We start from the raw sequence: 26,655 nt of genomic DNA, 5'->3' as shown, positions 1-26,655 counted from the left end.
TACTTTTGCACACCAATTCTTGTTTTTCTAAAGTCAGAAAGATGTATACTCTTTCCACCCTGGAAAAAGAACAGTTCAAAGAAGTCATTAAAAACCCCAAATTACCATGACATTCATGCCCGTGATGTAAACTGTAAGTACTGAGATTCGTTCACTGGGAAGAAACTCTAATGGTTGCAGAAGCAACCATTAGAGTTTCTCCTTTTTGTTTTTTTTGTTTGTTTGGTTTTTTTTTTTACTACGGTAGCACTTCCCATAGCTGTTAAGGTCAGTGGTTTGGAATACCATGCCAGTCTTTTTCTTCTCGACTGGACACTACTACCAAAAACTCTAGAAGTTCATGCAGAGTGCCTGATATTAACCCCTATTGGCAATCTCGCCTTGGAAACGTCTGACCCACTCTGTCATCCTGTGAGTCATTAAGAGTCACAGGGGAAAGCTATGAATCATTTGTGAGACATCAGAGACATCATGTGAGTTATTCAGCTCACGTGGGTCCAGGTGAAAGTTGAAAACCAAGACGAGCTGCCTTAAATTCAAGCCCTTAATGCTGCCAATATCTGGGTGATCATTGTGGCTAACATTACCAAAATATGCAAACTTTTGCAAGTTAATGTTTTGTAATCTTCGGAGGCTACATTTTGGCATCTACCCTGTTATTACCAGCTGTGATCCCAGTGTCTGCTTCCCCAGTGTTAAACAATCTCACTCTGCTTCAACCAAGTTTAAAACAATTATGTTCACCAACCACAATCCAGCGTTTCTACAATCAGTAAGTGAGCGCTGCTATTCACGATGTTCTGATTACATCAAATCGGCAATGAATGTTTCAAAAGTCCATCATTTATGGTAAAGATTGTCAGGAATGGTTTGGTAAATGTTGAGTCACTCGGCTACAGATACAATTTTATTTTCATTAATAATGTGTGGGAAATGTGTCATGTCTGGCTCTGTGCTCTTTTTCCTCTTGTGATACAAAAATTTCGCTGATGTAAAACTAACTAGAAATCACTGTATTCTAAACTCAAGACTATTTTACACAAAGTATTTGATCGTAGTAACTACTTTCCAATCTTTCCAATCCATTTCACCATGAAAACAAGGAGAAAAAAGATTTAAAAAGAGTATTGTTGACTTAGTTGACTATTAAAATAAGACCCTCCTTCACTCTGTAGGTTTTCTCTTTTTGTACAATCATGAGTTTTCAATACCAGGAACTAGGAAATGAGGCAGTGCAGCCACATGAAAGACAAACCACACAGGAAGGTAGCAGAAAGTGGAATACAATGACCTAAACCTCTCATTACTGATTTTAGACAGTAAAAGAAAAGCTTTTTCATTTTTTCCCCAGATGTTTACCAAAATAAACTCTGACTTCTCACAGAACTTGGAAACGTGATGACAGATAAACACATAAGAGATGAGACCTTGCGGAGCTTGAAAGAAGCAAATCAGCAGATCAAACAGGACACTGATCACTGCAATGAAGGACGTGTTGTTCAAAGCAGCACCTGCTAAAACTGGGCCCGTTTTTGAGTTTGCATTTAAAAGCAGGTCATATAACCTTGTTCTGATGCTGTGCCCCCGTCTGATGACACAACACAGTAAGAAACATGGTGTGAGAGCTCTCGGATGCTTTTCACTCCCCCCCCCCCCCACGCTGCTGTTTTGTGTATAGTCATCTCTCCCTTGGGTGCTTCTCGCCGTGCACATCATTAACCTCAGCATTTTGTTCTGCCCCCCACCCACCTCCTACCTTCTTGGCCAAACTGTGCAAATGAGGCAAAATATAAATACTGCCTCTCGTTCTCATTCATTACCAGGAGGTGAGGAGGTGGTTCATTTTTCCTGAATTACAAGAACATTTTAATTGTTTCCATTAACATAATAACATTGCTTATTTATTTGCTGAGACAACTATTGATTTCCTGTTCAACCAAACATCTGGGAATACTTGAAAACTAGAGTGTATGTAACTGTAATGCAATGTGTATTAATAAAGCCACGAATAATATACTGCAATTGCCCACGATTTTAAACCCCTGCAGGGTCGAATTATCAGCCGGAAAAAGCAAGATTTATCCCTGAATCCCAAAAAACTTTTTGGCTGACATACAGCAGGGTTTTTGAAACTGTTCAGGTCCAAGGAAAAGTTACAAAGGAGAAAATGTTCAGGGTGGTCAATGATTCCTTAAAGACCCCCTTGTGGAGCAACATTAATATTTTTCCTTACAGAGTACATAAAAGGAAATAATTGACACAAGATCCTATTCTATTCATGTAAAGTGCCCCAGTCTTTATGTATATGCTCTCTTTAATGATGACCCTGTGTAACACAGTTTTTCTTTTTGTGTATTTTGCATAATATCCTGATGCTTATACTGCCAAGGTTGAGAAAATATGTATTTTATCAGACAATTCATAATTTTGATTAAGCGACACAAAAGCAAAGACGCATGAGCAATCAGGTAAAAACATTTGGTACATATGAAAAAAAGATTTTTCTCGTTCTTCTTCAACTATAGATTCTAAACAAGGGTGTACTTAAACCAGATGATCCATACTGTGCATGAGTGCTCTCACCCCAACCGGTCGCAGCAGATGGCCGCCCCTCCCTGAGCCTGGTTCTGTCGGAGGTTTCTTCCTGTTAAAAGGGAGTTTTTCCTTCCCACTGTCGCCAAAGTGCTTGCTCATAGGGGGTCATACGATTGTTGGGTTTTTCTCTGTATGTACTATTGTAGGGTCTACCTTACAATATAAAGCGCCTTGAGGCGACTGCTCTTGTGATTTGGCATTATATAAGTAAAAATTTAATTTAATTGAGTGTGCTTGACCTCCCCCTGTTGTCCTGTGTGATTGATCTATGGTATTACTGGGTACATTTCTCAGACCTGGTTCAGTTGTATTATTGTGGGGTCTTCATCTTACAAATTAAACCTGTCTGAGAAAACCTAAAGCTGTAGCTGATACCACATACTTAAGCTCAGTATGAAAAAAGGTGAACTGTAGAGGGGCTACAGGTATTCTCAGGCACAGTACAAGGCAACCAAGCTTGGTGTAAGTGCACCCTGGGAACCTCTTAGTATAATGCTATTACAGTATTTTTCTCTAAATCAGGGATATATCTTGTGGAGGGGCCCTGAGCAAGCCTGACACCATTTAGTTCATACTGTGCCTTTATGGATATACAAGTTTTAAATGACCATGGAAACTGACGAACCTCCCGGACAGGTCTAGGAGGGAGTAGAAAGGAAACTGAGCTGGACCCAGTTTTGAGAAGGTGTATTAGCACCGGAGAGATTTATGTAGGAGACATCTGGTGGTCATGCAAAGACATGCACGTAAGATCTCTGTTGTTAAATGTCCTGGCAAATGTAATCTTGCAACATTATAAAAACTATGAAGTTCCTTACATTTCGAAAGGGTAAATTTAAACCCAAGGGTGCGTTTTGCAATCCCCCAACCGAGTACATTTGATAAACCACAGCATCAAAAAGCAAAACTTTAGAGCATATCATAAAGAAAATGTTAAGTCAAAAAGATGAGGATGAAACTCATTGGTCACAGTTGAGTTTGACTGTATTTAACTGGGAAACAACACATGCTATACATCCATTCAGCGTCCTGTGGAGATATGTATGGCACTAACAACTAATAACAGCCATTCAATCCACTGCATATACATATCAAATACCATTACAAACTGACAGGTATGGATGTATGCGAATTGCGTGTGGCTGGTTGAACACACAAAGTTCTCTATAATAGCAAAAGCTATATTACTAATTTCACTCTCCTTCACGGCTGTTTGAAAATGTAGAATCTAATACAGCTTCCTTCTTCAAATTTAAAACATCCACAAGAAAAGAGTGTACAGAACATGTTCTTTGGATGCCCAGTTCTGTACTAAACACAGCATTTTATCTGTTCGTGCTGCAATAATGGCTTTGCCGCTTCACTGGTGAGGGACAATAAGAATCCCGTAGGCTCTCTGTAAAGCTTAAGTTATAAATAGGTCTAATATATAAACTGACCCTTTCCGTCCTAATACTGTTATATGGAGGTTTATGAAGTAAGTGCCACAAGGGACAAGTGGATAAAGCTGGTCCACAAAATAATGTACTGTATTTATTAATTAAAATACCAAAATCCTAGACAAAGTGACATGGTAAAGCAGATTTCCAGCTTGTTCAAAAACACTATCTCGTTTGAAAGAATGAAACAGTTCGTGATAACACAAATGACTTTTTTATTTCCTCCCTTCCTTTCAATATGTTAAACACACACACATGCAACTAATACGTGCAGTACCTTCTGTGGTTCCTTGATCCTTTCTAATGAAGGAACATTATGTTCACATTATGCAGCTCCACGTCTTGTTTTTCTTAGAATAAATAAGGAACGGTGGCTGGTCTAATTAGGATGTTGTCAAAAACTACCTCACAGAGTGAGCTTAACATACATTAGTATGCAAAGATACTTGCTTGCTCACTGACAGGAAGAGACACACACACACACACACACACACACACATGTGCAAACATACACAGACACACGCATAAACAGACAGGCAGAGCTAATAGGCCCCTTGGCAGTGCTAAAGACTGACGGCCGAGCCACAAAGACGGATCCTGCGTCATCACAGCAGTGGTATTGTGTCAGTCCTGACTGAACTGGCATGTTGCCACACACACACACACAGACACACAAAAGACTAAACTACACTCTAGTCTTCATCCTGAAATGTCTAATTTTTTACATCATAAATGTGCTTTTCATCTGCAAAGGTAAGTCAAGTCCCCAGTAAGCAGCTGTGTAAAGACATTTGTCCCCACAATATGAGAAAAACAAGTACACACACACACACACACAATTTAGAAGCGATTACACTCTAGTCTTCATCCTGTCACGTAATGTGAAATGTTGTAGATTATAAGGATGCGCTTTTCATCACCAAAAGTAGTCGAGTCCTCACTAAGTGGTCACATAAATCTGTATGTCCCCACTGTATGAGTAATGCAAGTATACAACCACGGATAATATGTTTTTATCCCTACAGAAGACATTACACTCTGTTCTTCACTCTAAAATGTTACATTTTGCATGCTTTATGTCCCCAACAATAAAGACAGGTCCCCACAGACTGAGCTTGTTATCACTTTTATGTCCCCACAACTCGAGTTATAAAAGCACAGAAAAACTCAGGGATTTTAAGGGGCTCACACAGACTCCTTGCTGTCTGAAACTCAAAGCTTAGCCAGCAGATGAATACAAATAGAAGTGGATTCATAGGATGATGCTGAAACTTTGCTTATGCATTATGCATGGACATATATGGTGTTATTTGCAGTATAAATATTTTTTTTAAAGTCACATTTTAACTGACTACATTTGAAGAAAAAAAAAAAAAGGTTGTATTTTTCCTTGTGTTTCTCAGGAGTGCCAGGTTATTTCACGGTTTTCCTTTCCCCCAAAGCGTGACCTAATTTGAGGTGATTAATTAAATAAGCTTATTTACAATTTTCAAATGACTGAATTAATGGTGTTTACAAAATAATTTTCCCACCTAATTATAGCTAATGGAGCTCCCACCACATTTGCTGTTTCTACGAACTGTTTAGGAAACATGAGAGTTTTATTTTAGGCATAATATCAGACTTTTCCGGGGAAGCACAGGAGACGTTTTAGGTGTAACGAAACATCCTAATACTTGAGATTTTGTCTTTACATAAGCACACTGCCATGGTCTCAAAATGATGCGAATAAAATGATAAATTTAGAGAAAGTCATTAAGAAAAGACGTGCATCATCACTCAGGTCTCTGACAGGTAACAGAAGCACTGAAAATCACAACAGACAGGTAAAGCAGCAGATGGCAAAGTACACTTGCTTCAACCCTCAAACAAACACAAAGTCTGTACCTGTATTGGGGCGTCTTTCAATCAAAATGCAACAGGTGGTCCTCCAGATTTCTGAGCCTCCTTGTATACAGACTTTGATCAGAGAAACAGCCGTATATCAGCTCTGAGCTGAATGAAACTGACGACTAGGAGTTAATGCGGAAAGTGGCCGAATGGGATATACACAGTGTGAGAGAGAGGAGGGCACTGGGGAATGGGGAGGGCTGAGAATGAGTGTGATTACGAGAGCAGCAGGAGGAGTGGCGCATGCTGACTTGACTTTCAGGAACTGAAAACATAAACACAAGACAGAGGAGGAAACAAAAAAGGAGCAATATGGGTGAGGAAGAGGTGATGGAAAGAGGTAGGGAAGATGAAGAAGTGTCACGGAATAAGTAAGGAGAGGAAATGGAAAGAAAGATGGGGCATAATAGGAAACAAGTAGTTAGAAAATGAGCAAAGATAAGGGCGGGAGGAAGGTGCGGGAGGGGTAAATGGGGAAGAGGCTAAGGAGACCACAGGAGAGAATAAGTAGAAAAGCAGTATAAGGTTAGAAGAAGAATGAAGGAAACAAAATGCAGAGGACAAAAGGGAAAGTGTGAAGGGTCTAAAAAGGAGATGAAAATGAGATAGGGACACAGGAAAGAGGACAAGATATATGCGGGAAATTAGAAGTCAGACAAGTTAAACTGAGATATAAGAAAGAAAAACAGAAGTGATGAAAAACGGCGTATGAGATACAAGTGACCGGTCGTAGAAAAAGGCGAGAGAGTGTTAATTCAGGAGACAGGAAAGGAGGCAGATAAGAAGAAATAGTTACATAAAGAGAAGAAGGGAAAAAAATAAGGAGGTGGTAAGCTGATGGAAGTGGGTAAAAAGAGGCGAGGTTTTAGAGGATGACTTGAGGAAAGGAGGTAGAAAGGAGGGCCGAGGTAGAAAGAGAAGAAGCGCCTGAAGGAGGGAAGTAAGTAAATGGAGGGAGGGAGGGACTGAGTAGGAGGAGGATTAAAACGACAGGATAAAAGCTCTATAAAAAGGACAGACAGGACAGTGGAGCTCAGAAGAAAAATAGAAAAGGAGTAGTCGACCAGAGGAAGGATACTACAGCATAGTATATCTACTCAAGTGTGAGCGGATATTAAAAGCTGCCCGAGAACCAGTTCTGACCCAGTAAAGCCAAATCCAGGGAATAATAGTTACCATGTTTCAAGGATAGTGGTCTTCCTTTTTCCCTCTTGTCTGGCAGCTCCATCTTCTCTCCATTATTATTGCACCCGCTCTGTCCCTCTACCAGCCATAGTCCCTGCATCTAAAGACCTCTCTGTCACCTCCACCCTCCTGCCATTCCTTCTCTCTCACTGTACCCAGCAGTAGCTCAGTTTCTACCAGCAGCCTGTTGGCCAACAGCACAGGAGGCACCAAACATTTTGATGTTGAATAACCAGTGGCTGGCACTAATTTCTCAACTTCTAGTGTTCAAGAAGAGTGTTCTACTAATAAAATAAAGTTTCTTAGTCGAAAGACTGAAAAGAGAGAATTCCTGACAGGCTCCGGTAATATTAGTCTGTGTACAAGTTGTAGACATTCAGTGGATATCTGTTTACAGCCACGTACTAACCATATTAATTGTCTACAAAAAAACTCCAGATGCCACTCACAACCATTCAGGGAATAGTCAAACTTCCTCTTGTTACTTGTGGCTGCCATGTGGTCGCTAACTGGTCCCTAAGGTGCTAGCTGTCTGTTAGGGTTCATGACAGCTAATATTAACTCACTGAGCTTGACTTCTTAACCGGGTTTGTACTTTCTAGAGCATTTTAATACAGTTCCAGCTACGGTATATACAATTTATGAATACAGCTCGTGAACCACAATTACTAGCTTTAACCCTGTGTGCTGTGCTGTACCAATGTACCTGCACATGTGATGTGACAATAAAAGTGATTTGATTTGACCCTTTAAGACCTACCATAGAACCAAGTCCGCCAGAGCTTATAATAATAATAATAATGGATTGCATTTATAAAGCGCTTTTTGAAACCCTCAAAGCACTTTACAATTCTACTATTCCTTCACTCTCACATTCACACACTGGTGGAGGCAAGCTACAGTTGCAGCCACAGCTGCCCTGGGGCAGACTGACAGAAGCGAGGCTGCCATATCGCGCCATCGGCCCCTCTTACCACTTACCACTCCCAGCCAACTATGCTAATTTCTGCCTCAAAATAGCTAACATAGCAGTGTCAAAAAAAAAGCTAATGTCACCCTGTGAAGTTAAATAAGTAACAAACAAGAAATTCCCAGCATTTAATTTAAAATAAGAAAAACAAACAAAAAACTTGCCCTCCAGTGTCATACTAATTTGGCCAACAACACTAAACTCAAGGTTTCAAAATCCAAGTTCATAAACGGAGGACTTACTAGCCATGTGCTAGTTACATAGAACCTAGCTCACCAACAGCTGGAGGGACATGCTGTTCAACACGGATCTAGACCGATTAGATTTTAATGGAATTTTTTTCACTCTGCACAGGTTTTTTTCTATTATTTACAGTTATTTTAATGTGCACAGCTTTCTTCTTTGTCTTTTGCAGTAGTCACTGGAGGTACATAGATCAAAATGCATTGTAACCTATCATCCCTGATGCCACTCAGCCAATCAAGTGTCCAAAGACGTAGGTCAAAGAACAGAGGGGTTAAACCTGTTGTTATTTTTGTTGAGACTGTTTACTTGTGAAGTGTATTTTATGGACAAAAACCCCTCAAACTAGACTTCTATTTTTAATGAAGCACTTAGCATTTACTTTATAATCATTTTATTACTGAAGAGCTCTCTGGTTCATATTGAAAGTAAATAAACGCTGCTGAAATGCTACTGAATTATACTTTCTTCCATTTACTTGACTAAAGGTTACTTCTCTAACCGTACTTCCTTAACCTGATGTAGAAGCTTCTCCCTTATTTCCAGGTATAAGGCATGACTCATCCACCTGGAAATTTATACTCACCAGAAACATATTTGACGTTTAAACATTCCTAAGAATACAGTTTTGCTGTCTGGGAACACAACTTTTATATGACATGGATGATGTACCAGGCAGTGCTGGGCAAGTAGCAACTGAACCACAACATTCGAGTTGGGGCTTGTAATAAGGAGTCGACAACAAAATGCTTGGATACTTCTCAGAGATGCAGAACTTGTAGGCATTATCAGTTACCATCACTACTCCTTTAACCAAATATTTTTACTGACCTTCCACTAAACATAAGTCTTGTTTTAAGAGCAAGAGCAAAAAAGGAAGCATCTGGCTACATTATTCGCTCTATTATAGGTTAATCTGTACTCAAATTATCAGCAACTAAAGTTCAAAAGGTAGGTATTAAATGCTATGATAACCAATAAATTGACTTAATCCTGCAAGAAGATTCCATCACGCTGTCCAGATGCCTCCTAATAGCTGTGAAGAGGCCAGTGTGCGAACAGCCGTGTGAAAACACGTGTGGAAAATGACCACCGGGACTCCCATTTGTGAGGCCCAAGTAACAGCAGCTAAACCACTTGACACTTCTGACCCCTAAAGGTCAAGAGTGGCAAGAGGTCAGATTTAATGAGCCTTATTACTTTGTGAGGGCGGACAAAAACATGAGATAAGGATGTCAAAGTATTACAAGCAAACTGCAGAGTCATAGCACAAGGGTGAAGACTAAACAAAAGCAAAGGAACATAGAACCGCACAAACAGTAATAAAATTAAAACATTGTGAAGTTTAACCTGATAAACCGTTCTTGAATGTTCTTGTGGCCAGTGTGTTTTGCTTTGAAGCTGCCAAAAAAACTTCAAACCTCCCTACCGAGTGTCAAGACGTGTAGGAGTGCCCCTGGAGTCTGTTAAGGTTGATGTAAGAAAAAAATGATCCAGACTTAGCCCTTTATCATTTTCATGGAGTGTTTTTTCATGCTGTACTTAATATTATTTTTTTCTTGAAATGTAACAACTGAATCCAGTTATTTAGAGATTGAGCATGCACCGCTCTCAACCTCCAGTCGACCAAAGTCACTTTGAAGACAACAGCTGACTGCAGACTTGGTCCTGGTCTTTGAAGCAACTATTTCAAACGCAACAAGATTGCGGTGAATGAAAATTACTTATATGGTTACATTAAAACGCTCAATCCAATATACAACACATAATTTATAACATATAATACCTAAAACATATACGACACACAAAGGATAAGTTACCTTAGTCACTGTTAAAATAAAGTGTGAAGTAGTGATGTTATACTTTTTACTGGTTTTGCTTTTGTGCTTACATTTGTCGTATGCTATCACTGTAAATAGTGCTGTCTCACTGCTATTGCACTGTTATGCTGCTGGTAGCTTATTTTAGTTGAGTCACACTTCAAATGAGTAAGTGTGTCATCAGCTGCACGTCAGTGGTCCCACATGATCAAAGCTTAACTTTTTATGGTTTAATGGTAGGGCAGCTATCATGGAAAAAAAAAAATCAAACTATAATAAATGTTGCCAAGATCCAAACTACGCCTTTTTCTCCAGGTAACACAAAGTAGAGTCTGAATGCAGCTAAACGTTTGTTGCTGCTGAGAGGAGAAATGGCACATGGATATCATTTTTTTTCAGAGAAATTCTCTTGTTCAATTTGTATAGATTTACTGAAGGATCCGGTAGCTATTCCCTGTGGACACAGCTACTGCAGGAAAACCTTCACACCCAGACCTCTCCTGGAGAAAAACATCATGTTAACAGATCTAGTGGAGGAGCTGAAGCAGACTGGACTCCAAGAACTACCAAAAGCAGAAGCAAAAGGACATTGAGCTTAGGCGACTAAAAATCCAGGAGACAATCCAAGATCGAGAGAAAGATGTGAAGCTACTTCAACAAGAGGTGGAGGTCATCAATGGCTCTGCTGACAAAACAGTGGAGTACAGTCAAAAGATTTTGACAGAGCTCATCCGGTTCATCAAGAAAAGACGCAATGATGTGAAGCAGCAAATCAGATGCCAGCAGGAATCTGAACTGGGTCTAGTCAGAGAGACTCAGGAGAAGCTGGAGCAGGAGATCACTGAGCTGAAGAGGATGGATGAGGAGCTGGAGCAGCTCTCACACACAGAGGACCACGAGCAGTTTCTGCACAACTACCCCTCACTGTCAGCACTCAGTGAGTCTACACACTCATCCAGCATCAATATTTATCCTCAGATGTACTTTGAGGAGCTGAAAGCAGCTGTGTCAGAGACCAGAGATAAACTGCAGGACATCCTGTGCGAGACATGGACAGTGGGTGCTTTTATACCAAAGACCAGAGCAGATTTCTTAAAATATTCACGTGAAATCACACGTGGCAGATTTACTGAATATAAACAGGTGCTGAGCAAACAGAGTCTGACTGGACGTTGTTACTGGGAGGTGGAGTGGAGAGGGAGAGGAGTCGGGGTAGCAGTTGCATACAAGAGTATCAGCAGAGCAGGTGACTCAGAGCAACGTATATTTGGATTCAATGACAAATCTTGGTCACTGCGTTGTTACACAAACAGTTACATATTCTGGTACAACAAAGTCTGCACTGACGTCTGTGGCCCTCCGTCCTCCAGGATAGGAGTGTACATGAATCACAGAGCAGGTGTTCTGTCCTTCTACAGCGTCTCTGACACCATGACCCTCCTCCACACAGTCCAGACCACATTCACTGAGCCGCTCTATGCTGGGCTTTTGCTTTTTTACTCTAATGAAGACAGTGCTGAGTTCTGTAAACTGAATTAGAGAGGTGTCATTAAGGGGAAGTTGGTTAATAATATATGTTTTGTGCAGAGACTGGCCAACAATCCCACTTTATGGGTAGCAAACTCACTTATCAGTTGTTGCAGAGGGTATGATTGACTACTATAGCGGGTTTTACACTATCAGCAATCTTAAAATCAAAAGGAACACTCTTTTATTGTGTTTGGGAGAAGAATTAAAACATTTTGAGAAAATGGGTTCCAAAAAATAATCACGAAAGAAATTCCAATAAGCCAAATTGTTTGTTTGTATCCAGGAGGACACCTGAGAATAAAACATGCACAATCATTAATGATTTTAAATGCCAAAAATATAGCAAATCATCTGAACTTAGACAGGACTTTCTTTTTTCTATGCATGAAACCTTGTTTTTGAATGTGGTGGATTGGAGCACAGAGTGGCATTTGATTGATTGATTGATTGATTGATTGATATTTTATTCATCCCGAGGGAAATTGGAAATTTAGGGCTGTGTGTAAATAAAATGTACTAATGACTGCTCACCGGTTCATGTCTTTTGATTTATGATTAATATTCTTTTCAGAATAAAATGATCCTACACAACATATTAAGAAGTCAACACAATGTTTCATATTTTACGTCTATTCCACCAACTCCGCGCTGGTGACCAATCTAGATTCCATTTGTTCCACACAAAACTTCTACTTCAGAGACAAGAGAAAAACTAAACGACACTGTGCGTGTGAGAGACAAGTGGAGAAACATCTCACTGAAAGTCAGTGAAGTGGATATTTTGCTACTTCTGGAGCACCAAGTGGAAAATGTCTCAAAGGAAAGCTTCTAAAAACACTGGGAATCGTCACCTTTCTGTTGCGTAATGCATAAATATGCTTATTGCTGTAGGAATCATCTCGACCTTTACAGCTGACCCATCCTTTGTTCCAGTGAGCTCATGGATATCTTACACTGGTCAGCTTGTTTTCTGTCTCTTCTTCCGGTTTCTCCACATCATCTTTAATCCCTCTAACTTCCTGTAGCGCTGCCATACATTTCCAGGTCAAACATCATGAGTGGGATTGCATGTTTGCACATCTCACAGCCTCAAGCTTGTGTGCTGACTCCAACTGTCTGCTTCAAAACAGGATGGATGGTCAACGGTCAACTGGCAACGCACACACACACAAACACACATGCACACGACTGAAGCCAGATAGATGGTGAACTTTGTTGACAACACTGCCCCCTACGGACTATACTATGTACAACAAAATAAGAGTCTGTGCTTTGAAACAGCACATAGACGCACAGAAGGACCACAAACCCACATCGTAAATGCTTCAGTAATCATTCTTTGTTTTCCAGTCATCCTAAAATAGTTTCAGGAATGAAAAGTTCTTCTGAGCCTTTTCTCACGTATTCCTGAGCCAGAAAATAAACACTGATATGCATGTTTAACTGCCCTGAATATCAAAATACCAAATCTGAAAATAGTTTTAATCTACCTAAATCTGTATTACTCAGCGCAGCTGGTTTAAAACTCTGAGCACCGATTCTAGTCCAGACGTGTTAAAATAAAGATCAACAGATAAGAAACAGAGGAAGGTTGGCATTCACTGCTGATATGATGAGGGCTTCGCTCTTTTTACAATGAAAGAACTGGCTTTAAAATCTGCAGACATTTTTTTAATGGGCATTTATTTATTCTTCAAAAATATAATTTTTGTTTCATTGCAGTGAAAGTATAAAAAACGTAGCAGGCAGCAGTTGTGACCGACTCTCCTATGACATGATGGCTCCAGGGAACTTTATTACAGTTAGGTCCACGATTTCTTGGACAATGACACAGCTTTTGTAGTTTTGCCTCTGTACACCAACACCACAGTCGATTTCAAAGCAAAGAACTGAAATGTCAAGTGCTGAATTTGTATTTTATAGCTTTTCACTATAACTTTAAACATGAAGACCAAAGAGAAGTCAGTACAAATTCAGGAGGTCATCATCAGAGAGAGCAAAAACTTCAGGAGTGGCCAGATCAGTAATCCAGGATCTAACCAAGTCAAGAACACCCAGGAGGCATATCGTGGTCAAGGTCTAAAATGAAGAGAAGCCTTCATAAATGGATATAAAGAAGCTTTACAACAAGATGTAAACCACTAGTTACACTCAGAAACAAGAAGGTCAGATTAAACTTTCTAGAAAAAGTAAATAACAAAAGAGTCACTGGACAAATGAACCCAAAATGAACTCGTACCAGAATGATGGGAAGGAGAGGCAGAGAAATCATGACCTGAAGCATATCACATCATCTGTCAAACATGGTAGAGGCATTGTTATGGCATTGACTTTATCGTTACAGTTGCTGTATCTTATACACGGCTGCAACTTTGCAGCTTGCAGCCGAACACATCAGCAACAACAACAGACACTCAGGACCTAGTACAGACTTTAAGCCGGCATGGCATGATTGCAGATGCTACTCAGGTGCACCCAATTCCCCTGCAGCGGCACTGCAGACCACGCCCCGAGCCATCCGTCCGGACTCTGCCGCCCGCTGTCCACGGGCTGTGCAGCAGGTCCCTCTGGCGCCTCGACCTCTGTATCCAGCTGGGCAGGTGCGTGAGCTGGTGGTGGACACGGAGGTTGCTCTGCAGCCCTCCTCCGGGGAGCCAGGATGGGTGCAGGGACCTGCCAGGCATACTGCAAAAAATCCATGGCAGACCGCACCACGTTTTCATGCTTTTCAGCATAAACTTTATCATTACAGTTTCTGTATCTCACACAGCAGCAGCTCGCAGCCGAACACATCATCAACAACAACAGAAACTCAGGACCCAGTACAGACTTTAAGCTGGCTAGGGGTGATTGTGGATGCCGCTCAGGTGCATCCACCTCCCCTGCAGCAGCACCGCAGACCACGCCCCACCACAAGAAAAATAAATGTAACTCCTAATGACTTTCCTACAAGATAAAGCTCAAATTAAGCTATAATTCAGCACTTGATTTAATTTTACTTTTTCCAACAAATTATAGACCCAACTGTTTGTTTTGGCTTATGATAAACACGGCACATCTTCGTTGCCTGATAGATGACAGATCCAGCAGTGACTCTCTCTCATGTTTCCTTTTGTTTTGTTACAAACTGCCTGCAGAATTGTTGAAGATACACAGATATAACTGGTGAGAGAGTGACTCAACAAAAACAATGACACGAAAGCTGTTTAAGTGCTTCATCAGTAAGGACTCAGACATTTCATCTGGCACGCCAACAAAAATATTCATCACAGCTGCATTACGTAGGAAAGACAATAAAATTTAGACTTGAGGAACTGAAGTTCAAGGTAAGGTAGCATCATTAAATGTGATGTAACTATAATAGTTACAAAGAACACAAAGGACAAAACTTCTAAAACTACCGACTTACAACCTACTGGACACAGTAATTACTTTCTCCTTTTCCACACACTCTTATATCTCATGTGCACAAGTATAAAAAAGTCATTGCGGTCACACACTTACGGACTTATAGTACAGCTGTGCATAGATGGAAACACACCTGGGGCACTAGTTAATGTTGCACTCTTCATTATAAAGTTAAGTGCATTAGTGGCTGCTACAGATCCCTTTATTCATGCTTCTACGTGACTGGACATCTGGCCAAGTCATGTAATGCATGAACAAGCAAAAAATAACACAGACTTAATGAGAACCGAAGAGCCAGTTGCAGCTCTCCGTTTACCTGCTTGTTCCATTAAAAAGTGCTGATTTTCATTACGCTGTAACGAGTAAATGCTTATTTGTCTAATAAACACATCCTGGGATATCAGACCGGCATTAAGTTTCTAATTCTGATCACTGTTTTCCTGTAATTTATCCCGCATTTTTTTCTTTTGCATACATGCATGGATACGTCACAGAGCACTTCATCATCAGTAGATACACAGTTACTAAGACTGTGAATGCATGCTTATAGAGTCAGAGGGTTTGTACAGATTTAAAAATAGTATAACTCACATATTTCTCAATTATTAAATTCTGTTTTTAATTGTTCTGATTTCATATTTATTTTCTGATATACTGACTTCATTCTTGGAAAAATGCCTGTTTCCTTATTTTTTGCTGGATTAAGATGCTCAGCCAACATGAGCAGGAAATGCCAACATCAACAGAAAAAAACTCAAGTGAGGTACGATAGCAACCTCTTTCTTCTCCAAACAGGACATTTGGGTCCGCACCCATCATCACAATCAACACTATCATCGCTGTCCGACAGGCCCCCGCCTCCCTCCCATATGTTCTGCTCCATTTGCTGCTCATGTTGGCGAGTATGCGGCGGGAAATCAATAACTTCCTGCTGAAGGAGGAAATTGTACTAAATTTAAGTCTGCCATGACATAAGCTTCTGTGGTTAGACAATCCTATTTGTGTAAGGGTTTAAATCAAATAAAAATAAATAAATAAAGCTAGACTGAAAGGCATCTAATGAGCATCACACCATGGTTTTTCAGGTATAGCAGTGTTTCATGCTAATTGCTAACCTCAAAATCTCATGCTAACGTACACGATGGTGATGTTAACATCGTCAGTGTGCTAAAGTAAACCATGGTTAATACACACTACCAGTCAAAAGCTTGGACACACCTTCTCATTTAATGTTTTTTCTTTATTTTTATGACTATTTATATTGTACATTCTCACTAAAAGCATCAAAACTATGAATGAACACATGTGGAATTTTGTAATAAACAAAAAAGTGTGAAATAAGTCAAAACATGTTTTATATTTTAGATTCTTCAATAACTGATAAGTGATAATAGTTAAAATCAAATTCAAAATCCTGCTCCTCACATACAAGGTCTTAAATAATCAGGCCCCATCTTATCTTAATGACCTTGTAGTACCATATCACCCTATTAGAGCACTTCGCTCTCGCTCTGCAGGCCTACTTGTTGTTCTTAGAGTATTTAAAAGTAGAATGGGAGGCAGAGCCTTCAGTTTTCAGGCCCCTCTTCTGTGGAACCAGCTTCCAGTTTGGATTCGGGAGACAGACACTATCTCTACTTTTAAGATTAGGCTAAAACTTTCCTCTTTTGCTAAAGCATATAGTTAGGGCTGGACCAGGTGACCCTGAATCCTCCCTTAGTTATGCTGCAATAGATGTAGGCTGCCGGGGGATTCCCATGATGCATTGAGTTTTTCCTCTTCAGTCACTTTTCTCACTCACTATGTGTTAATAGACCTCTCTGCATTTATTATTAATCTCTGGCTCTTTTCCATGACTTAGCTTTTGTCCCCTCACCCCAACCAATCGTGGCAGATGGCCCTGCCCCTCCCTGAGCCTGGTTCTGCCAGAGGTTTCTTCCTGTTAAAAGGGAGTTTTTCCTTCCCACTGTTGCCAAAGTGCTTGCTCATATGATTATTATTGGATTTTTTCTCTGTATGTATTATTGCAGGGTCTACCTTACAATATAAAGTGCCTTGAGGCGGCTGTTGTTGTGATTTGGCGCTGTATAAATAAATGAAATTGAACTGAACTGAATTAAATATGTTTTAGATTATAACCCAAAGGCAACTGATTCGCCATTCTGTGGTTAAATGTCATTTATTATTAGATAATGTTCAGAAGTCTCCATGCTAATTTAAATGTCTGCGATTCCTCATTATGTATCCACTGTTTTTTTTTATTTTTTATTTGAATCCATCTCTTCAAATCTGATTATTGGAAGCATGTTTGTCCAACAATTATAAGAAGATGCTGAAGAAGACTGAAAAAACAAGGACACACATCCTCTACTGTGCTTTGCATAATGTAACAGACCCTGACTGTTTTACATGTTAAGTTAGAAAAAATGGAAACAGCGATGTACAGCACCCAGGCTGAGCCATTAATCAGCAGCAGTCTTGTTTGTTCTCATCTCGTTAAACATGGTTTCACATCTTCTTTCACTCACAGCAGTGAGGCCTCCCCAGAGGGCAGAGGAAACAGGAATCTTTTTCTTTTTTTTCCCAGGAAATATGATGTAACTGCCATCTGTTTTTGGAGGCTGTATGACATACGTTTGCCGTTGTTGAAATGCACTGTAGCATGACAGCGTACAGCGAAACGTTTCATTTCTGTTCTTCATACGAGGCATTCAGTTGTAGCACCTTGATCCACTAATTTATTTACTGTGGCAGTGATACAGGAAGGAAAAGGAAGGCGAAATAAGAAGAGAACACGACAAAAAGCAATATTTTTGGACTTTTACACACTTTCGCATGTAAAGGATTCACTATATACAACCCAAAGTTACTAAAAATAGAGCAAATGATATATAGAACACAGACTTCCTGAAGGGGTTTAACACAGAGATTTGGTGTTTGTGACCACAGACTGTATATAAAGGATGGACATATCCTCTCCAAAGTTGTCCATTGGTTAGTGAAGTCCTGTTGTAGAGCTTCAGGCCGCTGAATAAACCATCATGCTTTATTCAGTAACACATGTAATTAGCATACACCCATCAGGAAAGTGTTTACTGTAGTCACGGAACAAAAGAGATAAAAGGCTTTGTTTCCACTATAGACTTCTGTACAATCACACTTAAGTCCCGCCCACACAGGAAGTGATTCAGCTGTCCAGGATCACTTTTAGTCACCGGTACACATTTCAGGCTCCTGGCAAACTAGGTAACCCTCTAAATGTATTTACCCTCTTATATGTCAGTCAACTGTATGCTGTGGTCTCAGTGATGAACGACCTGCTTTTAAAGTTGGCAAAATGTTTCCCAGCACTGATTGTCATTTAAATTTGCTGAATGTCTCTGAGTTTCTGTGGTCAGTGACTGCCACATTGCTGCAAACTGCTTCCTGTGCGAATAGTGCTTTATAGTTTTTGTCCATATTAAGGAATCATCCCCTGCTCGCTATTTGAAACTGTGTTTTTTTTTTATTGCTTTTAGTCTGATACAGCAACAAAGTCTACATTAGGAAGCAGGAGATAGGTGCGGTGGAATAATTTGTCCTTCATCCATACAAAACAGTTGATCAGTAGATGTTTTATTATACCTTCTTTTATGCACAGGTTGCATTTTCATAAAAATTTACTTTCATTTTTACCTGCTGTTTGTTTAAGTTAGGGCCCCAAAACAGCTTTCCTGGAGTACTTGTAAAGTACTGCTTTTGAATTTGCTCTTATAACTAAAAAGGAAAAAAAAAAACGTTTTCCATGTACACCAATAAATATCCAATAAAAATCTTATTTTTCAAACTCGTTTTTTTGTTTAAAAAAAATCAGATTTTTTACTTTTAGCTGAATTAATAAACTCACAACGCACCCAGACGTTTATAAGAGCAGATATTGAAAAAAGAAATCTATGAAGGAAATATTAATCTGCAGATATGTCCTTGTAAAGCTCTCAGTTTAAAGTAGCACACAGCATAAGAAACACATGCTGGCCTCTAGACTTGAAGCAAACCACAACATTTCAGACGTAATGAAATAATTGCAGATTGGACGATGAACACGAGATAAAATTAATTTTATTAAACCCAAGTGTGAAATCGTAGTTTGGTCCATTAATTCTCAATCTTAGTGGTGAATATAAAAAGACCTGCCAGCAGTTTTATATACTGTAATGCTACAAAACTGTAATATATTCAGAAGAAAAATGAAGGAAATCCTCCCAACCTGCTTTAAATTAAGAGCTAAGTTAAAATCATACTTAAGAAACGTGGCTGTAACATTTCTACATCTGATGGGTGGTTTAGACACTCATTACTATTCCCCTGTTGAGACACTTTATATAACAATGAGCCTATTATGTAAAGCTCAGAGTTGCTTTTTCTGTATTTTTAGCCCACTGCAGATTTTTGCGGGACTGCAATCACTGCTGCTCTTGTAAGACTCAAAGGAAAGCTGACATGAGTCAGCCAGACTAAGAAAAATAATGGTAGCTGTGCTGAGTTTGGATTTAATGGGAACATTGAAAGGAAGATGAGAGTGTGCGATCTGTCTGAACTCACTGAGAGAAAAAGCCAAAAACCACCATCTGACAACCGAAACCCACAACATGAAAATAAATCTAACTAACCGTAGAGAAAGTGTGTCAGGTTATACCTGGAGCAGAGGCCACAGTTAAAACACAATTTCACGATAGTTTGCTCTTTTGCATGCAGATGAACAAAGGCTGCAACACACTCTGAGACAGTTTGTGAAACACTGACAACAGACACATTCACAGTATTTCTTCTGAGGAAGCTCAGCTTTGAAATATGGAGCAATGCAATTTTTAAAAATCCAAACTATGAGCTTCTTTTAAAACCTCACCAAAGCAGTTTTGGTACCTAAACCCAACTTGGGCGTCGAAATGAAAGAAAAAAGAATATCAAAATTTGCTGTGAAATTATTACATCCAACATGGGAGGCTCTTTTTTGTTTAAGCTAATCTAATAAACTCAGACTGCAATTCTAAAGTTAAAAAAAAATGTTTGGAAAGTTTGGCTATATTCTATTCAACACAGTGAAAATGGCCTAATATTAAAAAAAACGCTGTGGATGAAAAATGGCTCCAGGACCTCCTGAGGGTTTAATATACTTTTATTTTAAATTGATAAAGTGATTGGATTCACTGTTTGGAGGTTTAGACACCAAAATTAGTTAGTGAAGACTCCCAGATTAACTTAATTTTAAAGTCATGGTGACTTTAGAGAACTGAATTCCTTTATTGTCACTATACCCAGTAAAATGAGATTCAATTCCAACTTTTCCATAAATGCAAGCACAGTACACTAAAAACCCATGCTGACAGGGGCCAGTGATAGGGCCTAGGCCTCCTACTAGGTGATCCTATGGTATCAATTTCAAAATCCTACATCATTCTCAAGTTATCACATTCAGATTTTAGGGAAACTAACCTTGACGTCGAAGTCACCGAGATTCGAACTCATTTGAGATTTTTAGCAGATGCACCGATGGTATCAGTTTGAAACTCCGGTGTCACTTTGCTCTTGAGTTATCACATTCACAAACTTGGGTGTCCACACTGCCCAGCCAGCAGTTTGACAGAAATCACCCACATTAGCCTTTTACATGTGAGAGGTAAAAGGTGAAAAAGTAAATTAATAAAATCTCTCTGTAAGCAATGAAGAGATGCTAATATCCTAAAAGACAATACAAATATACAACATAGAAGAAAACAGGACGCAATATGCAAATGCACACGGTGAAAGTTGCTCGAGATTTGTCTCTGATTGTGTGGTATGTCAGCAATTTGTGGGTCCAAACATTTCTACTAGGATGACTTGATGGAATAAAACTGTCTGCACCCTGAGGTTCGAGTATCAGAGACTCTTTAACATTTGCTGGATGAGAGAATTTTAAATAGAAAAGAGCACATGAAGAAAAACTAAATACAACAAAAAGTCAAATTTTATTGCTGTTTAACTTTTTTCCACAATGATCAATCCTTAGCAACGATCCCTTTCTCAGTTTTTTAGCATTATTTAGTTTCAGCTCATACAGCCGTCTACTGTTCAGCTAGAAAAATCATTATGTAGAAAAACTATTAGACACTATACTAGAACATCAAATCAACGATGGGGTAATGTATATAAAGTACCTGCAGTCAGAGCCTGGTCTTTTGTATTTACCTTCATATTAAGTAAATTAACACAGAGCATATGTAAGATCCCAACCGAGGGCATTACTACACTGCCTGAACCAAACTGCGTTGGTAAGTTCGTGATTTTAAAAAGTGATTAAGGAGCATTAAAGACTACAAATTACGTGCTTTTCACATAATTTCAATTTTTTACATTTTTCTTAAAAAAACCAAAACATATACAAGGATGTTTAGGGTTAAAACAGTGATACTGTAGTGATCTCACAAAATTATGTATCAAGTATGATTTGCCATTACAGGGTTAGTCTTTGTTGAAAAATGGTTCCAAAAGAAAGTTGTGCAGATGTTGTAGACTTCAGCACAACTGTCCATCTGCTTAAACATCACCTGGACATCTTTGTTGGATTTTCTAGTGACAGAGTTCAGGAATTTGTTTATAATAACCTTTCTCTGTTTCAAAGAAAATTTTATTAAAAAAGAAATCTTGTTTGAGAGGAATGTAAGAACACCAAGAATAAAATGCACTCTGCAATGGTGACTTGAACTTCTGACCTTCCAGTCTGTCTAATTCTTATCGTCTTGAGCTAGTTGAGTCTTAATGCTTTCTTTATTACAATAATCTGATCTTCAATGCTTCGTAAGACACAGTCTGCCTGAACTGCTGTTGTACATGGAAACAGCTTTAACATCTGTTGGTCTACAGTTCAGTTTTTTGCCATCATTCTTCAACCAACTTTGATGGGTGAGTAACATCATCGGAGGGACAGGTTGTCGTCACTGACAAAGGTTAAAGGATGTGTCAAACTCTCTGACCCCACCAGCTCTGGACCCAGACATCTATCTTGGGATAAAAGCCATGTTGGGATGTGGGCACCATCTGGGGACGGGTGGGGAACGTCTGCAGGGAATAGACAGGAAAATGTGGAAAATACCAACTGGGGCTCTTTCATGATTTGAGCCTTGCTGTCTCTGACGTGAAACATCCTGCATCCTCTGACCTGATACTGCAGTGCCCCAACAGTCATGTGATATCAGCAGTTCTTTTCTGAACCTGGTTCACCTCCTATTAGCCCAGCACATAAAAGAAAATCCGGTACAGATTTTTATCTGAATTCAATACTTCTTTATCCCCCTTCTCAGAATAAATTCCTGAAGAGTTTGACTCTCATCCCCTCCTCGTCTTTGACAAGTTGCCCGTTGCTTGTGTAACAACACTAAGTCACATTAAGAAGCGGATTTTTGAACAGATAATGCTCACTTGAAATGACTGGGGCCTGAGCAAAGCTCCTTAAAACCAAGAAAAGTGCTTGCAGCAGATTTCAATAAGCAAAGATTTAAATGCACTGGGTCATGCATTGGCTTCCAGTATTATCTATTTCAAAGGTTACCACATCCATATAAGAAATTTAAAAAAGGTGCTTTGCAAAGACTTGGTAGGGACTGAAATATTTTTCAGTGATTACAGGAACAAATGTAATGATAGTGATGACATAATGGGGATCTGGAGGAAAAAGCTCCTTGTTAGGATATTTATTGGTTTTAGCCTCATAAGGGTAACTGTTGAGACCACCAGTGTCCATTCAAGGAATCAAGGAACCCACTCAAGGATATCTAACTAATGTCTTATATGTTATAGTGCAAAAAAATATACTGACAGCAAACATTACCAATACATTTATAACTTCTGAGAGAAATCTGGCAGGCAAGAGGAAATAATACATCTATGATTTAAATAATAACATAAGAGTTGTCCCAAGACCAAAGGATGAAACACTGCCCACACACGGTCTAGCTGAGCAGTGCCCAACCTTTTTTTGTGCCATGGACGTGTTTAATGTCAGACAATATTGTCTCGGACCGGCCTTTAAGGTGTCGCGGATGAATACAACAAAATAAAATGACACGACCAAGACAAAAACTGTATCATTTTGTAAATATAATAATAAACGCGAAATCACGGTGTAATTGTGAAACTTTATTAGCAGCGTCCTCCTGAAATGCGCCAACGACATTGAGAGTAACATCCTCCTCTCTGCCCCTTAATGCTCTCTGGTTGCTATGGTAACGCGTACATATTTCTTTCAAAATAAGACGCACAACTACAACACGGGAAAAGACCCAGGGAAACCTAGTTAACGGTAAAAACCCTGAAAAAGATCAATTTCACACCCGAGCCTCAACTCTCGCAGACCGGTCTGTGGCCCGGGGGTTGGGGACCACTGTTCTTGATGTCAAAGACATTTAATGTCGTGGGCCACACACAGCCCACTTTGATCTTAAGTGGGGCGGACATTGAAACTATAAATTAAATAAGTTAAACTACAGAAGAAGTTCCGATAGTTCGTTGCTCAGACTGTCCGCTAAAATAAAGAAATATTGGATACAAACATTGGATCTATATTAAAGAAACACTGAAACATTAATTCACTGAAAACGCTTTTTAAATAGTAGTGGAAAAACTTGCTTTTTAAATGGTTTATCTGTTACTTAGTAGTAATATTGGGTTGTTTTTATCAGTATGAAGAGCTGTAAAACATATGAAAACATAGTTTAGATCACACTTTGCCCCATGAGGTTGAATTGAGGAAGTATTTAGGGATAAATTGGATTTTTTTTTTTAAAAATCTTTCTGGATGAGTGAATAAGGATCCATGAGAGCAAAACTATTTTTTTTTCAAATTTTCTTGATGTTCAGCTGACAACTTTCAAAAAAGTGACAAAAGGGGAACTTTCAAATCTTTCACGTCCACTTTAAAACCTTCTCATATTGAGATTACCATTATCTTTCCAGTTTTAGGTCTCTCTTCAAACTCAAACAAATAAATATTATCTAAATTTAATAAATTTAATACCATTTAAAATCCCACGCAGCAGCTCTGCTTATTCAGCGGTGTCTCTGAGTCACCGCTTCTCCTGGTTTACGAACCGAACAACCATCGAGCCTCCAGGCAGCACTTGAGCCCGCCCACTGTGTGAGCTGAGGTGCAAAGCGATCCTCCAGCCTCAGAAGTCAGTAAATCAGTGCAATGCTGGCATTCGTGGTCCACCAACAGAAAATCCATCATAAAGTTTAAACATCCAGAGAGAGCTGCCAGGGCCGACAGATGCACACGGGCGTATACGCGATGATGGATACACGTGGACAGTGCAAGGAGACTGAGGAGCCACTGAGAGATGCCAAGAGTGAAGTCATAGCTACAACTTGAAGGTGAATTCAAAACAAAGTGGACTTCTTTTTACAGACTGTATAAACAAAAAAAAGAGAGGGAGAGAAGGAGGAAAAAATATGGCGAGAGGTGTTTCCACTGATTTCTCTGCAGCTCCTCGCCTCAGATTTACACAAAGACAAAACCCTCGGAGGCTTAAGAAGTTGGGAATCCTACGGTTTTCCTGTCATAACTCAACCAAAGTCTTCCAAGGACAAGAGTAAGCTGTGGGCTTACTGAGTGCACAGGTTAAGTAACATGCACACGCAACACTGATGTTATCCATTGTTTCTTGGGAAGATGATGGCAACCTTTCTGTATGTGATTAAAAAGCCTCTGAACCAGTTCCATAGCTCTGCGCTCTGGAAACACTTCTTATCACTCAACTCGAGTCGAGAAGAGTCACCCCCGAGGATCTGACGATACAGGCTGTGAATCCACTTGAATCAAACAGACTGAGCTGACACAAGATGACACTGATGCAGAAACTTCACAGGGTCATTTATCAGTCAGCGCATTATAAATGCTGCATTCGTGACTTTCAAATATATATTCTTAGTATTTACAGATAAGAGTATGTTTGGAACGCCGTAAATGCAACATGCAGCTGATCCGAGCAGAGTCGCCCAGAGCGTAAATGATTAAATAATAATTACACAAAAGAAAGGTTAGGAAAATCTGGTTATGTTTCGTGTCTCTGAAAGAAAAAAATATCAGAATATCTGATTTTTAAATCACGGCCTTAAATGACCTATAATATTGGTTGGACTTTAATAGTTAATAGTTTACTTTTTAAGAGTTCTATACCCAAATCACTCTCTTTGCTCCATGTGACTGTAACATGGCAAGAAAACATCACTACTGTGAATCCTGAGGAAAACTAAATCATCTTACAACTCAATGTGGTGAGAGGCTGTGTTTGATAAACAAGCTGAAGAAGCAATACAAAAAAGGGAACAGAATGTCCTTCATATGATGTAGGATTAACTTGTGAAATGCTAAAGGAAACCAGATTTTCACTATGGAGACACATCAACACATTCAATGCCTCAAATGTTTTGCAGGAAAAACAGGAATAGCTGCACACAAACACTGAATATTGATGCCACGTTCAAAGTCATTTAAAACACATTTTCATCCCCGTTGTGATGCTCGGTGTGAACTTCAGCAGGTCATCCTGACCTAAACGCGCTGAGTTGGTATCATGTGATTGATCTGATACTTCAACTGCTTGCGCTATCAAGCAGTTGAACGGGAGTACCCAATAAAGTGACCAGTGAGTGCATGTTGACCACAAAAACAGTGTTGCAAAGAAATGCCAAATGCTGTTGATGTCATTTAGAAAACAGTCTTTTCATCACAGTTTGTCCATCAGAGAGTGCATCCATATGTTGCTTTGTTTAACCATAACGTCTCCCACAAAGCCTGCACACAACAGATACCCATTACCTCAAAATTATAGACACCATTTAAAACGTTTCCTTTTGTCTCTGAAGTATCTAAGTGTTTAAACAGCACTAGAAGAATAACTATCGCAACAGCACCAAAATTATGAACAGACAGATTAATGACAACTGAACCTGCAGCTGGAAGTGGTCAGCGTCACTCCGGTTATATAACACCGACCACGGCTGATGAGAGATTGCAGACTGTTTATGAGGACAGCCTGTAGGCGCTGGCACTCACTCGTGCATCACTGCTGCAGCCATGCACATGCACACAGACGCTGGAAGCCATGCACGTGCAGGAAAACGCTGAAGGCATCACCAGAGTTGATTATGATATAAAGTTTAAAGAATACAGGCTATTTTTGTTTTCGCTCATCTGTACTGAATCATGGCAAAGTGGGTGATTGACCATGATGTTAAACATTTGAGCTTGAACTAAACTCTGTGGTCACTGTAAACTGTACGGGTGCAACACATACAAACACACGTATACCCACTAAGTAACAATTTCAAGAAAACTAAAGCACGCTCAGTGACCAGCTTCCTCCAAAACCTCTTTTTGCACAAGACTGAAAGGATGTTTTTTAATGACGCTTATATGAACTATATGAACTGACTTCCTGTTGAAGCCAGGTCCAATAGGCACCAAGAGAAATAGAGCTTTTGTTAGTTTTGCATTGCATTTTTCAGCTCCTGATGTTTCCCTATTGATTTTACCCTGAAACACAATCTTTTCCTGAAC

General features: G+C 39.5%; 1 protein-coding gene across 2 annotated transcripts in view; it reads right to left on the bottom strand.

The window, feature by feature from the left end:
- Positions 1 to 26,655, bottom strand: part of arhgap36 (Rho GTPase activating protein 36) — a 75,318-nt gene that overhangs the window by 41,171 nt on the left and 7,492 nt on the right. The window contains exon 1 of one of the 2 annotated variants that reach the window (XM_085349378.1): positions 5,922 to 6,070. The exons of the other annotated variant lie outside the window; for it this stretch is intronic. The gene's annotated coding sequence lies outside the window, so the exon portion shown is untranslated. Of the gene's footprint in view, positions 1 to 5,921; positions 6,071 to 26,655 lie in introns of those variants that run through there. 2 annotated transcript variants of the gene reach the window in all.

The sequence above is a fragment of the Diplotaxodon limnothrissa genome, linkage group LG3, assembly GCF_057381915.1.
Source record: "Diplotaxodon limnothrissa isolate DT_005_m linkage group LG3, D_limnothrissa_male_GT1.1, whole genome shotgun sequence".
Classification (NCBI taxonomy): Eukaryota; Metazoa; Chordata; class Actinopteri; order Cichliformes; family Cichlidae; genus Diplotaxodon; species Diplotaxodon limnothrissa.
The sequence above is the reverse complement of the archived record's forward strand: the minus strand, read 5'-3'. Positions and strand labels throughout refer to the sequence as shown.